The sequence below is a fragment of the Natator depressus genome, chromosome 8, assembly GCF_965152275.1.
Source record: "Natator depressus isolate rNatDep1 chromosome 8, rNatDep2.hap1, whole genome shotgun sequence".
NCBI classification, from domain to species: domain Eukaryota; kingdom Metazoa; phylum Chordata; order Testudines; family Cheloniidae; genus Natator; species Natator depressus.
The window spans coordinates 57,814,732-57,830,933 of record NC_134241.1 but is presented as its reverse complement, the minus strand read 5'-3'; positions in this window follow the sequence as shown (position 1 = coordinate 57,830,933).

Genomic DNA, 16,202 nt, shown 5'->3' with positions numbered 1-16,202 from the left:
CTACAAAAGAATAGTGACATTTTCAAAAGTGGCCACTGATTCTGGGTGTCCAAATTAGGCCTAGACAATTGGGCCCAATCTATCTCATGCTGGACAGATCTATCTCATGCTGGACACTCAAAAAAGAGGCACACAAAATTGCTGGCCATTTTTGAAATGCATAACTATAATGTTTGGAAGGTTGCCTCTAATTTTTACTGCTTTTCATAAGCATAGCAGTTTCCACAGGCCTGAAAGGCTTCCTACCATTTTGCTGAGGTGAGAATGGCAACTATAAGATAACAGGTAAGCATATGTTGGACACAACTGGGAAATGGTTTTGTCCAAGGTGAAGTTTTGTCATGTTCTGAGGGACAAACTTTATCTTCCAGGTGCCATAGTCACCAATTTATGAAATGCTGTAAAGACTCACTAAAATAAAAATTGCAGGTTTTGCTCATCATTTATCTATGTAGCTTATATTTTTCTACAGTGCCCATCATGCAGTATGTTATCACCAATAGCCCAGAAACAGAATTTGCTAGTTTGCCAAAGATTTGTAGGAGGCCAGTCCCATCATCATGTCAAAATGGTATTTAAACAATTCACATAACAAAACATTGAATTCTAGCAAAACCTTCCGAAGATATTTGTTTTCACACATGAATATTTGCTAAGACAAAATAGATAGTATGCACAGCTCTCATCCCTCCCAGGGCTAACAGCAGAGAAACAGAAATACCAATATGTAGATTTTTGCAGTAGTTTTGGCTTGGAAATACTTGCAAAATATTCTTCACAAAGTGCATGCTAAATTAGTATAAATTGTCAGCTCTACTTCCTATCTTTGGTTTATTATTAATATATTATTTTTATTTATACCATAGTAGCACCTAAAAGCTCCAATCATGGATCAGCTCTCCACTGTGCTAAGTGCTATACAAACAGAACAGAAAGATGTTCCCTACCCAAAAGGCTTATAGTCTCAATATTTCTATGAAGGAAAGAGAAGATTCTTTCCCTTGACCTCTTGCATTGAATTTTGATGGAAGAGTTATTTGGCGGACATAGTTTTACAGTGAAGTGAAATTCAAACTGTGATGTTTTGTTCTGTTTGAGGAGCCACATTGTACAGCTCATTATTAGACACGGTGTGTTAAACTAGATGATTTATTAGTCAATAAACTCTATGTATTAGAAACCAGAGATTGAATGCTCAAAAAGTGGTAAAGATATGAAATCAATAAAGTTATTGGAATAAATGCTTGAGATGAACCTACCACTAGGAGGGTTGAAGATGAAAATTATTTCAAGAAACCCTCTCATTTACTAATGTCTCACACTGTAGAGTCACTCAACAATAAATAAATGATCGATTAAGTGTATCTATCAGATAGCACAGTTTTCTTTTGTTAAAATGATAGGGTGAGGAGGGGGAAATGTAGCTTTCTTGGAGTCAGCCATGGGATGATAATCCCAATCAGAGCTGTCCCTAGGGTACGGAAAATTGGGGCAACCACCCCAGGATCCGCACATTGCGGGGCCCTGCGTTTTGTGAGTAGCCGGGCAGGGAAGTGAGGCGGAGGGATGGTGGGGGGATGAGGAGCCCCCATACCAACCTCTCCCTTGCCCCAGTGTCTCCTGCCCGCCGGCAGGCAGTGCCAATAAGCGCCTCCTGACAATCAGCTGTTTCGCTGCATCTGGAGGTGATGGGGGAGGGGGGAGGAGCGAGAGTGCAGCATGCTTGAGGGGTGGGGGAGGAACTAGGCAGAGAAGAGGCAAGTTGGGGCCTTGAGGGAAAGGTGGAGTGGGGGAAGAGCACGCCCCCAGCACATAGAATCTAGGGACAGCCCTGATCCCAATACAGAGAGATCCCTTGGAGGCATACAGGCTTCTTCACCACTCTTCTCCCTGCAGCCTGAATGACTGGAAATAATAATTAAAACATCCATTGGAATAATTTTGTTCTGACTTCCTCCCATTCCATCCAGTCCCAGTCTCATTCTCTTTGCCTTCCCTGAGCCTTGCCAGCCTTCCTTCACTTCTCTCCCCATTTTGGCCCTGATCTGGCAAAGTATGTAAGCAAGTGTCCAACCTTAAGGTTATGGATAGTCCCATTGAACTCAATGTGGCTCTTTCCTTGCTTAAAGCTAGGCATGTTTAAGTGCCTTGCTAAATCTAGGGCCTTAAATGTCCCTCTTCACTGCTCTTTGTCCTTCCCGTTCTCTTGCATCTTTTATTAACCTAGAAGCACTTAGGCATTTTTGAAGATTTTCCCCACAGTACATAGGACCAGATTCCAACTAGCATAAACAGGAATAGCTCCAATGACATCAAAGGAGCTCCTATCTACACTCGCTAATGATCTGACCTATCTTCTTTGTTGGTGTGTTTTCGTGTTTGGTAAAGGCTTTTCTCATTTAGCACCTGCATTTCAGTGTTTTTTCTCAGGCTATATTATATTTACCTAATGCAATGATAATTCATGTCATTCACCAAAGACATTAGATCCATATAATTGTAGAATCATAATTAAACAGTTTTAAAATAGCTTTAGTAAAACAATGAATAATTCTGCATTTGCCATTTCTCCATCTCTCCCTTTCCTCTGCACTTGCAGCACAGCTGATAACTATCATCTTTTTTACTAGCCAGCTATCTTCATAGCCATCCCATATAATGCTTTTTTGGCTAGTAAGTAATTAGAAAGGACAGCAGATACAACTCAAGGACATAGTATACTTTATTTGAGGAACACACTGTCTGGAACACTGAAAGAAATGCTTAATTCAAAGAATCAAATACAATTTGAAATTCACAAACTTTTCTTCAGTAACATTATTTAGTTTCTGACGTGGTACTAAATTTCACACTCTGGCCTGAACATAAAAGTTGAGGAGAAAACGAAGAGCAAAAATACTCAAAAATGTAAAGATGGAAATAAATGTCATTACTGAAATTATAGCGTAAAATATTCATTTTCCCTCTCTCCTTTAAAAAGATTTTTTTTCATTTAGAAAAACCAATTTTTTGTCTCAAATACAGATATTCTCTTATGAATAAACTAGATGCCAATTAAAATTTCCCCTAAAGTAGAATTCAAATGCACTGTGAGTTTTGTTACTTTATATTCTTTTTTTAAAAAACTCATTTATTGTCTTGGCAGTTACTGAATTCAATTCAAGAAAATATATTATGTAGCAATCAGACTTCAAAATCCAAATATATAATTTATATATATTTATACTTGTAATCCTGCATAGGCAGCAAAGAATGGTCTTGACACCTAAAATGAAAGGATCTGTACGATTCTGATTTATTGTTTTTTAAATGATTTCTGGCACCATTTAAAAGGACATTTCACATTAGCTAGCTACATTGGTCGCTTTCCCACAAAAAAGAAAGCAGACATAAATGTGTTACCTGGTTTCAAAATCCACACTTTAAATAGTATGGCTTGTATAATCTTCCACCAAATGACACAACAGCCTCTTTGCCCTTATAGAGATTGTAATAAGCAAATCTAGGCTGTAAATCATGGGTGGCTACACAGATTTTCATTGTCAATATCTGCTTATTCTTTGCAGCTTGAGTCAGTAAAACCCTGAATAATTAAATCAATAAATGTTCACCTATGGGATGCACAAGTTTAAAATGTGTCACTGAATAAAATCACCCAATCTAAGTCCAGAATGTCACATGGATTGGAATAGATTCGGTGCTCCAAGATAGCATGGGGATAAAAGGCATGGAGATGGAAATTTATGGTAGAATATTTATAACCATACTTTCAGGGGAATGAAAAAGGAAATAGTCTGTTCCTGGAGTTGATGGAAACAAAGTATCAGCAATCAAGCAACAGCTTGAATTTTCTTAGGCCTATTTGATCATGACCAATATTAAAAAAAATAAGTTTACATGTTTAAGGACCACAGATTTTATTTCTTCACAAATAGGCAGCCAACAATTTTGAACCAAATTCTGTCTCCTTGAGTAAATGTAGCTCCCATACATGTCAATGCATGTGTGCATTTGATGGTGAAATTTAGCTTGTTCTCATTTTTGGGTCTCCATTTGAAATTATATTTTTTTAGGAGGAGACTTTTTGAATTCCTTAGGAAAGATCCTGTATATACTGTATTCGTGAATTGGGATAGGAAGAAAGATGTTACAGCTACTGAAAGGTCTCGGGTCTGTCAGAACAAGTTGGGATGTTAATCCAAGTTATTTTTACCTGGTGGAAGAGTCAAATATTTCTCACTGTAAGGACTTTTCACATTTTGTGGACCAGATTGCTTAGATCTGGACTCATTTGTCAGCCTTGGTAGTAGTAAAGTCAATTTTGGGAGAAGGGACAAACACAGTGTTTCAGATATTGACAATGACTGAGGTTCACCTGGGGCATGTGTGTACTACAACTTGTGAATTCAATCCATACTGCTCCTACCTAGTGAAAACCAGTGAGGAAGCATTGGGTCATTATTAGGGTTGATTGCCACACATTTCTGAGAGGACAAACTGTCAGCTCAGCTTCTCTTTGGCTTTGTCTACATTAGAGAGATCAGTTGATTATAACATCCCTCAATCAATCAAAATTTATCTCACATCCACAGGGAAAAGTGATTCGTATAATCACAGTGAGGCCACAATGCATTGCAGTTCCTTTGATATCTTGTATGGGTAAAGACACAATTGATAGAGGTTTAACTAGCTACGTGCTTTCATGGAGGCAGGGCACAGCCGAGATCTACACAGGCAGTCCAATTGTTTTGAGGTAAGTTGAAAGTTGTTTTTAACTTGTGGTATAAAGTCCTAAATAATTTGGTCATGGCTACTTAAGAGTCCATCTTTCTCTCCAAACAATATTACATCAACAGGCTCAGCTTAAGCTAACAGCTCTCTAGTTCAAACTGAAGGGATGCTGATAGAAGGGCAATCACAGTGAGTGCCCCTTGTCTTCAGAATTTATTTTTCCCTTTGTTATGTGACATCCCAGATATGGTGACCTTTAGGCAAAACTCATCTGCTTTCTCATGGTTGGGGGCATGAGGTGGAGATTGGCTTAGGTCTGAGGAGGTCTTTTTATGGAGATACTTTTGCTACCCCTTTTGTCATATTAGGTTATTGGGTTTGTTTTGTAACTGCACATGAATCCAAAGGATGATCTATAAGTGCCATGTATAAACCCAGAGGATAAACTGATGGATAATTTCCTTTGTGGGTAAAACAGGACACTGAATCAGAAAAAGAAAGGTGAAGCAGGATTCCTATTTTCTTCCTTTTCTTATTTTCAATCAGTTGATCCCATCTCTGTCATTTGTTTCACTCTTCAAAATGTGTGCTTAGTTGTTTTCCTCAATCTAATTCGGATTCCCCTGCAATATAGAGCTAAGAGAGCCTTGCTAATCGCAAAACCTTTTTCCTTTTGATATGTATTTTGTGCATTTCTATATAGGCAAAAATAAATAAATAAATACTGTACAATGATCCCTACACCCCAGAGAAACAGTTGCTTACAATGAGCCATTTTAAATGACCATCCAATGGATCAGAGAAAGCAAGTTGCACACTACAGGTGATCTTTCATTAAAAATGAACTAAAACTATACTAGAAACTTGATCTTTTAAAGTGGTCACTCTGAGAGGCAGTAGTCACCTCAAAGTGGTCTTTAGCGCAATTTTACTGTTTCTTTTCCTTGGAGTTTAGATACAGGGACCTTTTTTAAAACTGAATTGGTGTTTCGCTGAGATGGATCTCAAATCTACCCCGTGCTGGGAGATAAAATTAATGACTCTAAGCTGAACTGCAGAGCTGACTTGAGATGACCTTTTCAGAATATAGATGTAGCAGGTGTATTTAAGGAGCAGGGACACCAGAAAAAAATATTTTTTTTCTCTCTCTCTCAAAAGAAATGCACCAGAGAGAGGACATGAAAAGCACTTTTGTTGACATAAAATCACATTAAAAACTATTAAAAAGTGTTATAAAATGTCAATATATGGACTAAAATATATGAATAAAATAAAGCAAAACATGTCTTAAGAGAACATTAAATGTGGATCACTAAAGCTTCACCGCCACCAGGTTCGCTCAAAATATTGTGAACACACCAAGTCAAACAACAAGTATCCAGTTTACAAGTAAATTTCAAAAAGGTGTAATCAATGCACAACTGGGACACAATCAGTGCATGGAATGCCATAGCACACCACACTGCTCTACCCCGGCCATTCTGTTCTGGTGAGATTTCAAAGTGGCTAGTTTTGCCTGACCCAGCAAAAAGTTAGCCAGGCAGGAAACCAGCCAAATGTGAGCACTGTATCTCACTCCAAGAACAAGCAGGAGCATGGAGAAAATCAATCCAAAACTTGCAAAAAGCTGCTTAAGAAAAAAAAAGGAATCAACCTGGAGCAATGTAGGAAAAAATGAAACACTGTGTCTGAAGCGAAACAAAAGGAGCACTGTGCTGACAGTGTACAAAATGATTGCCATAATGCTATGCATTTCACCAGAGTGCTATGCAAGTCACCGGAGCGCTGAGGAAGAGGAAGTTTGTACATTATCCTCCAAGGTTGGGACACAGAGTCACCCAAGGGCAGAGTCTGTGTCAGGGAGATCATAGATGGGGGCATGATGCCACACCTTGACACACATAACATAGAGCTGTGTCTTGGTCATGGTTGCAAGAGGAACATTCACCAAACCCTTCCAGGACAACAATCTTCCTGGTTCACAAGGATCTCATCCACAGAAGGGGAGCTAGCTAGTGAGAGGAATTCCCCCTGGAAGAATAATCTCCGCAAATGTTGAGCAGCCTGCTGAGGGAGTGCTGCCTGGAATTCAGAAAGGACATTATCCAAAAAACACACAGTCCAAATTCTGGTCTGAACAGCAAGAGCTGTCACTGACTTTCAGGTTAAACAACTAGGAACAATCACATGAGATAGCTTGTTCAACCCAAACTGAGTAAAGGCAGAAAACAGCTCCTGGAAGAGAGAGCTTCAGAGGGAAGGTTAAAAACAAGGGGCTCTTCCAGGAGTCATAAACTGGAAAATGCCTGGTCCGGTCACACACCTCACAGAAATGATCAGGCATTAAAAAGACGATTATGGAACGGAGGCAAATCTAGACTCTGTAATTGACCAGGTGCCAACAAAAATAGGTAAGAGACAAAGCCCGTTCCCCAGCATGATGGAAGAGAGGGGAGACAAGGGACTTACAGGGCAGTGGGGAGTCAGAGTACAGCAACCGCTGAGCGGACCAGAGGTGAAAGGCTGCCACCCTGCTTATTAAATCAATGAGCCCATGGCCCCCTTCATCTAATGGCAAGAACAGCAAAGCATGGTGTAACTGGTGTCTGTTCTGGAAAAATGGTTAATAAGCCCCTGAATCTGGTCCAAAAGGCCCGGGGCAGGGTTAAGACACAGTAGACGGTGCCACAACATTGAGGCTATGAGGTTTCTGGCAATCAAAACCTGTCTCTGAAAAGATAGTCCAGGAAGGAGCTAGTGCCATTTCTGCAGGCGGACTTGCACCTTCTCCTCAGCCCTCTTCCAGTTCCTTAACATATATAGTTTAGATCCAAAAGAGAACCCCCCCCCCACCCCAACACTATAATCCCAGACATGTCCCATTGCCATTGTTGGGGTAACACTGCCAAGAGCCCAGTAAGAGCAAATTGCTCTTAGCTCAGTTAATGTGGGGAGAAGACGCCTGTTCGTACACTTGTCAACAAATGCAAAGTGCTTGCATGTCACTGTCAGACGTGATATAAACAGAGATATCATCAGCATAGCCCAAGAGACGAACCGGGAAGGTATCTGGCACACCTGGCACAGAAAGCCCAATCAGACAGCTTCTGCGGATCTGCAGGAATGTCTCCAAACTAAGAGGATACAGAATCCCACACAGAGGACAATGCCTCTGCAAACTAGGAAGTAGTGGCTAAAATCCCCATTAATCTTGAGTCCACTAAAAACACTATGGTACAATAAAAAAAAAATGAGGACAACACTGGCCCAATCCCAAAAGCTTCTAATGTTTTTAAAAGATATCTGTGGTTAACGCTATCAAAGGCCTTCTCTTGGTCCATTGAGATAAGCTCTACAGATCACAAAAAGTTTGATAACAGTAAAAATATCATGAATTAAAAACAAATTATCAAAAATATCAATTTAGCAATACAATGTGTTTGATCAGGGTGTATTAAAGAGGATAAACAGTCCTTCAGCTGGTTGGTTAAGGCCCTGGATAAAAGTTTATAATCAGAGCAGAGAAGGGAAATAGGTTTCTAATTCCATAAGGCACAGAGATCCCCATTTTTGTGCAGAAGGGTGACCACTGACTGCAGCAATTGAGGGGCATCTTTTCCTCCTAGATACATTCCAGCACCACTAGAAAAAAAAATCAGGACCAAAAGAATACCAGAAACACTTATAAAATTCAGATGGCAGCCCATCACAATACCTGGCACCTTGCCTATAGAGAGCTGCTTGTACTGCAACACAAAGCTCTTGCGGTGACAGTGAGGTGTCCTGGTACTGCTGTTCCTCAGCAGTCAGATAGGATACTTCCTGGTGCAGCTCCTCCATTGCCAGCACATCACAGGCTTCAGGCAAATACAGAGTGCTGTAAAAGGAAACAGCTGCTTTCCAGATCTCAGCAGGGTCAGCTGTCAGACAACCATCCAGCAGCCATAGGCAAAACAAATCTGTCGACTGTCCATAGACTTTTTCTCCAACCCCAAAGAAGAACCTTGTAGAAGCACCAATTTCATGCAGCTGAGTAAAGTGGGACCTAACCAGGGCTCCTTGCATCTTATCTTCTAACAAGCTTCTCAGGAGCAGGTACTTATCAGTTAAGGTTGGGTGAGTCTGCACTGGGTTTCCCACATCAAGATTGACATGAATTCCAGAGCACTCATGGCCTGAAGCAAGGACTGTATGGCAGCCTGGGTATCCTACTTGCAGACTAGTTGGATCTGGACCTTTCTGACATCCCACCACTATCTCAGGACTCATACAGGGAATTGGGCTGCCACCAACACTCCCAAAGCACAGCAAACATCTATGTTAAATTGAAGTCCTGTAATACCTTGGTATTAAAGCCCCAGTGGGAAGCACAGCCAGGAAGAAGGAGAGAGACACTTAGAGACATAATGATGATCAGACAAGTGAGCTTGAGGCATAGAAGTCCAAACAAACATATTTGCAAGGGCCTTCATGGTAAAAAAAAAAAGTGAACCAATCTAACCCAAGACCTGGCTGGGAGTAGCCTTCAGCCAAGAGTACTGGGTAGCAGTGGGGTGAGAGAACCTCCAAACATCTACCAGCCCAAAGGTCTTCAGGAAACAATATACTTCCCTGGATGACTGAGGATGTGAGTCCTTATGGTTCCTGTCTAAAACAATGTACAGTGCAATTGAAATGCCCCCCCCCCAGGACAACAACAGTAACAGGGTCACAGCTATGCATGGCAAGGGCAAGTGTTTGCAGATAGGAGGTACAATCTCACCCCAGAGTAGGGGCATATTCAGGAAAAAGGTTAAAAACAACAGTGCTAATACTCACCATGCCAGGGGAAGACAGTACTCCACTGGGAGGTCCAGGAATGATGCCACCACTCAAAGAAACACTATCCTTCTTCTCAGAGCACACAGCTGAATCCTCAGCCACTGCCAGCAGGTGAGGTGCCTTCAGAGTCTTAGCCCTTCTAGAAATTGTCCTGCATAAATCCATCTCATTGGTCTGTTCTTCTTCCTCATCCTCGTCCCAGCCTGTCCTACTCATTATACTAGAATCCCACATTCTTACCAGGGACCCCGAGCCAGCAGTGTATGGGCAGAAACCCCTCAAATGACCAGGATAACCACACAGGAAGCATTTGATATCTTCAAAAGGTAGCAAACACTGTATAATCCACCCCATCAATGTGCTGCTTTAAAACCAGGTTCAAGGGCTGTTCAGGGTTATTTAGAACCATGTAAACCTGGCGCTGGAATGACATAACATGCCTCTCATTTGGGTTCTTGCAGCCTAATGGAATCATCCTACCGATAAAAACTATCTTCCTATAATGGGAAAGCTCAGACACTAGCATCTCATTGTGAAGGAAGGGGTGAGGGGGACACTGGAAAAAAAAACATTAATAGCAGGAATAAACAAGGGGAAAACTTGAACAAAACACTCCTTGAGCCAGAGTCTCTCCTGTGCCAAACAATTCACAGACTGCTTCTGGGCCAGGAAAATCATGATAGAGTTACTCATTCAAGATGCAGATTTTATATCAGCACAGTCAATAACATTACCTACACTCGGCAACACACCCTTCACCATGCAGGAGACAGCAAGTAATCATCAAAGCCTATGCTTCAGGGTCAAACCACTAAATCCATCTGAAGTGTACCCCATGGAGTAACCCCCACCCCTCCATGGAAAAAGTGTATGTATGAGGGGAACCAACAGCACCCCTAAAATAATGAAACAGCAAGTAACAAAACAAAAAGAGAATCAGAGCTAGTGCACACAGCACACACTAAACATAGGCTCAGTCCCAAAATCCTCAGAGAGAAAGAGAGACAGAAAGAGATGAAAAAACACTAAAAGCCATCAGATGGGAGTTGGAAATTCACTGTTGTTGCTGTCTCAGACTTTCACTAACATCTCTTTGGGGGGCAAGGCTTAAATAAATAACAATAAAGAGGAAGGAAAGTCTTTTGTATGAAGAACGGAGCTGAGATTTAAGAGATATAGATTCAGCTCCTAGATCTACCAGAGACTTGCTATGTGAGGCTGGTCAAGTCATTTTGCCTTTCTTAACTGTGAAATAAGTTCTAAGACTTCCATTCTGTCCTGTCTATTTAAACTGTAATCTTTGTCTGTACTGTGTGTGACCAACATGTAGCATAATAGGAACCCAATCTCAGTTGAGCACTACTTTAATACGTGTAATTAAAACAAAACACACACAACCACCAATAACCACCAACCAAAACCCCTACTACTTGGAAGCATAGTCTTTGTCAAAAATGGGTGACCAATAGTCATCCCATGCAAATTCTGTCCTTTTGTGTGCAGCCTTACAGTTTAGTTGCCCTACTTTGCTTATTTCAATGGGCAGTGCTGGAGCAACTCAGACAGAATTTAGACTACTAGATATGAAGATTTCACTGTTTCCAAAACAAAGAATGTTTAGTGTGCCTGAACTCTGGCTAGAATTGTTCTCAGGTCTTATTAAAAGAGTTAAGAATGTGCTTTCTTATATTAGATTCCAGGAGAGGTTACATTTATCTGTCAGTGCTAAATACAGCATTCAGGAGACCTGTTTTCCAGTTTGGGTGGGCCATTTCTCAGTTTAAAATAGATTGGGCATGGTACAATAACTTCTATGAATGCATGACTATATCCTTCCATTTGGACATACTCAAATTGTCAAGTTCACTTAATACTCCAGAGTTTTTTATTAAATTATCTGTGGACATGGATCTGGAGCAAAATCACCTTCCAGGTTTCTGAAATCAATCCAAATAGCATAAAGTTTAATTTTCCACTTACAGTACTTGTATTTGCCTATTGGTATATTTCCTTTTTTGTCTGCTGTGAGAGCTGAAACTGCAGACTTTGCCCGTAAGCAGGGCATTGACTTTAGTGTCACTCACAATTATAAAGATTGCATTTGCTTCCTGATGGTTGGGTTTTAAATGAATCATAACGTTTTTGAAGGTTTCATTTCATGGGCATCTGCATTTCTGGCATTAAGTCAGTGGTTCTCAAACTAGGGCTGCCACTTGTTCAGGGAAAGCCCCTGGCGGGCCAGGCCAGTTTGTTTACCTGCCGCGTCCGCAGGTTTGGCCGATCGCAGCTCCCACTGGCTGCGATTCACTGCTCCAGGCCAATGGGTGCTGCAGGAAGGGCGGCCAGCACATCCCTCGGCCCGCGCTGCTTTCCGCAGCCCCCTTTGGCCTGGAGCGGTGAACCGCAGCCAGTGGGAGTTGCGATCGGCCAAACCTGCGGACACGGTAGGTAAACAAACCGGCCCGGCCCCCGAGGGGCTTTCCCTGAACAAGCGGCGGCCCTAGTTTGAGAACCACTGCATTAAGTGGTACAAAGTGTTTGTGGTCATCCCCTTCCTTTAGGTGTCATGATCTTCAGACATTTATTGGCTTTCTAAAATGTGCCCTAATGTCTTTCACGGCACAGTGGCAGTATAAAAAATAAATAAAAATGAAATGCTGTATTAATTCCAAGCAGCAAAAGGAAAGGGACAAACAAACAATCCTCTCACACACCGAAACACCTTCTCAATTAAACCACTGAAAAAACTGTGTGATTTCTTATTACTGGACCATGGGGAAGCACGTTCCAGCGTCAAAGGCCCTTCACTGAGATAACCCTGGAAATATCTAAATCTAAGGCTTGCTAGTTTAAGGGCTCTAGCTTCCTCCAACTGCAATAGTAACTGGTGGAAGGAAAGAGGCAAACAGTAGTACCAGTTGGTCAAGCCAGTTATGAAAGGATTTACATATCAAAGTCAAGGTCAACCACTTAAATTGCGCCCAGGAGTGATTAACATGACAGCACTGTTTTGGGAAGGTCAATATATTATGTTCCTTGTGGCTATTACTGCCCAGAAGATGAGTAACCAAATTTCTACCAGCTCAGCTATAGTCGTTAAGCAGAGCATATTACAGTAAGCCAGTCTAGATGCTTGAAAGGTATGAACTACTGTGGTGAAATCACAAATGCTTAGATATAGAAAAAGGCCATTGGTCAGCATGGGAGGGAATTTTAAAGCACACCTGGTTTGCCTGCTTACCACAGCTATTTCTAACTCTTCTCCCTCTCAGAACTCTTATGCAAGGTTCACATATTCAGACAAATCAGTTTTTAGATTACCAAAACAGTCTTTCACAAAGGAAATATTTTGGACACTTAAAAAAACCCAACCTTTAAAGTACCCTTTTCTGAAGCTATGGATATACTGTCTACAGTTGCTTATAACTAAAACAGCTTTTATAAAAAATTAAAATATACAGTTGCTTATTAAAAGGCACTCTTAGGCAAAAAATGCTTACTATTAAGAATGGGCAAACCTAGTGGAGTGAGGAGATTGATCATAACTTGCAATAAGACAAAGTCACAAGTCGATAGATTTGTGGGCAGCGTGCAGATGAGATGGTCACAAGTACATGAAACATTTATTTGTCACATACCCTTTTACTTTAACATATAGCCACCACCTTCACATATGGGATGTGTGTATATTAACTGAAAAAACACCCTCTTCATTGCTATCAGTTAAGATTGTCATAGAAAGGACTGGGTAGATACATCAAACACGGACCATAATCTCTGTGGATGCTGCCTGGCTCTGTTTTTATTAAGTTAATCACTGCATACAGGTGATCAAGCCTAGCAACCATTTTTTTTAAAAAAAATATTGATTTTCCTATTAAGTTCTATTACATCTCATTAAGGTTATTAGAGTTTCTCCTTTTATAGGATTCACAGCAATAAACAGTTGCTATCTGAGAACAAAATTAGTTTTCATTTCCTAGCAAAGATGGACTCACAGTGTGAGGGCCCAGCAAAGAACAATGAGGATGGGTGTCAATGGGAAATCCTCACAGCTACATACCACCGGGTCAGGCAACAGTGGAAAATATTCACCTCATTTACATGCAGTGATAGCTTAATTCTTGTTTGTAAACACAGCTGTTATTCCATGGGAAAGGTTGCCCCCAAGCATGGAAATAAAATGCTTTTCTAACTTACCAAACTCACTCATCTGCAATTGTATATAACTTATAAATGCCAGCAAGTATGTATTCTGTCCACATACATTAGAAGTCGTTAGTGTTGTAGAAAATCATAGTGTTACTGACCAGATCTGTAACCAAAAGGGAAAATGGTAAACCTCAAATCTTAATTAGAAGTCCATCTTAAAAAGTTAATGATTCCTCCTACCCCCTTCCTGTCTGCTTAGAGGATAAGAGAAAGGACAGCAATAGTGCATAAAGATTAAATGGTATGAAACCAATCTTATGGGTCCAATTAATTAAGAATCAGCTACACTCCCACTGCAGCAACAAAATGAAAGAAAACTGTTATGTCAGACACATTTCAGCTATCCCCAAAAGTCACCACTTCTCTCCTGTAAAATAGAACCCTCATGTTAAAAGCAAAAGATAAATACATTTAAAAAGTCACAGTATCCATTAAACATCAGAAGAGAAGGAAAGAATAAATACGTAAAGGAACATATTTCTTGTCTATGTCATCTAGAACATTTTATTTCATAATAAGCATTTTAAATTAAAAACATTATCTGGTATGTGCCTGTTGACCAATTTCAGCTTGAGAAACCTAAACATGGGAGAAGTTGCTTTACACTTTTATATGTCAGGTTTCAGAGTAACAGCTGTGTTAGTCTGTATTCGCAAAAAGAAAAGGAGTACTTGTGGCACCTTAGAGACTAACCAATTTATTTGAGCATAAGCTTTTGTGAGCTACAGCTCACTTCATCGGATGCATACTCTGATGAAGTGAGCTGTAGCTCACGAAAGCTTATGCTGAAATAAATTGGTTAGTCTCTAAGGTGCCACAAGTACGCCTTTACTTTTATATGTAATTTTTAATAGAACTGCAGTATTGTACATTTGAATCACTCAGTATAATTATGATAGTTGCAAGACTGAAGGCAAGCGTTCTTTTAATGGGTATGTTCTCAACATTTTCCAAACTGACGGGCACCGTAGCATAAAGATTGAACTGCAGGAGATGCACCACTCCTGTCAAGGATGACTTTGTCCCAATCTCTTTAACACTGTAATTAATGCAGCATGTATGCCTTGATTGAGGGCAGGTCTACACTACTGCTTAAGTCTATCTAACTTAGGTCTCTCTGGGATGTGAAACCCCACCGTGACCTCTCCCTGAGTGATGCAAGTTTTGTGCAGTCCACACCAGCACTGTGTCAGCGAGAGATGCTCTCCCACCAACATAGCTTATGCTTTTCACCAAGGTGAAGTAATTATGCCAATGGAAGAACACTCTCCCGTTGGCATAGTGAGTCTTCACCGGACGTGCAGCTGCGCCGAGACAGTGCTTAGTGTAGACTTGCCCAAGTGACTTAAATAGTAGAAACCATTTGCTGCCCAAAACAATGGAACACTAGCCCCTTGTCTACACAGCAGATTTAATTGATGGAGTAATAAGATTGCTGGAGAGCATGAGAAATCATATCCAGACCCAAATGAAGCAAGGGTAGGGCAGACAAGGAAGCATTCTCCTGCAGAAAAGGACTCCTGGCAAGTAGATCATGCTTATGTGGGGGAGGGTCCTGAGGCAGAGGGGGGCCAGTACATGCTAGAGCAAGTTAGGGTTGTGTGGAAGAAGCCCTATAGAGAGGGCTTAGGAAGTCTTCTGGAGCCCTGTTGGAAACAGGAAGAAGATTGATAACTCGACCTGGAACAGTAGGCCAAGATAGATGGACTTTGTCAGTTTAGTGCTCAGAGTACGCTTTATGAAGACTGCAGGGAAGAGAAGTCTAACTTGCCCAGGTGGAGAGACTGGGAAAGGACTGTGTTAGTCCCTGGGAAAGTAGAAAAAGGAACTGTGTTTTAATTTAGGAGTTAATAAACCAGCTTTGAAGAAGTAGGTTCTTCCATGGTACTGACCTCATGTGTATGCTTAAAAATGTTTCTTAGAGAATGAGCACCATGGGTTAGGTGACTCTAGAGACACCGTTGACCAGTAGGGGGTGCTCCTGCACAGGTCCAGCCCCCAACAAGCACCTCACACAATGGAGTCTGGTCCATGGCTTGGGTTCCTAAGCACAGCAGCCATACAAATAAATAATGAGTATTTAAACTTTGTAAGTTTAAGACTCAGTCATATACTTTTCTGTGCGCCCATACAGGAGAGTAAGGTGGTACAGGATCCACGTTACTTTCTTGTGGATTGCCAGCACAAAGGAGTAAATGGACTTCCTACATTCCCTTAGTGCCATATGCAGGTCCTTCTGCATCATCAGAGCCTTCAGCAGCTACTGCTGGGCTGCTACTCCTTTGCCAACATAGCTGGGAAGGGTACTGGTGGACAAGGGCAGCAGATGGGCAGATGCTTAACTCTATCTCCTCACATGCCAGCCTATACACTCATTCCAGTCATGGTGCAGAAGGAGAATTTGCACTAGCAAAAGAACTGGCAAGGATTAATTTTCT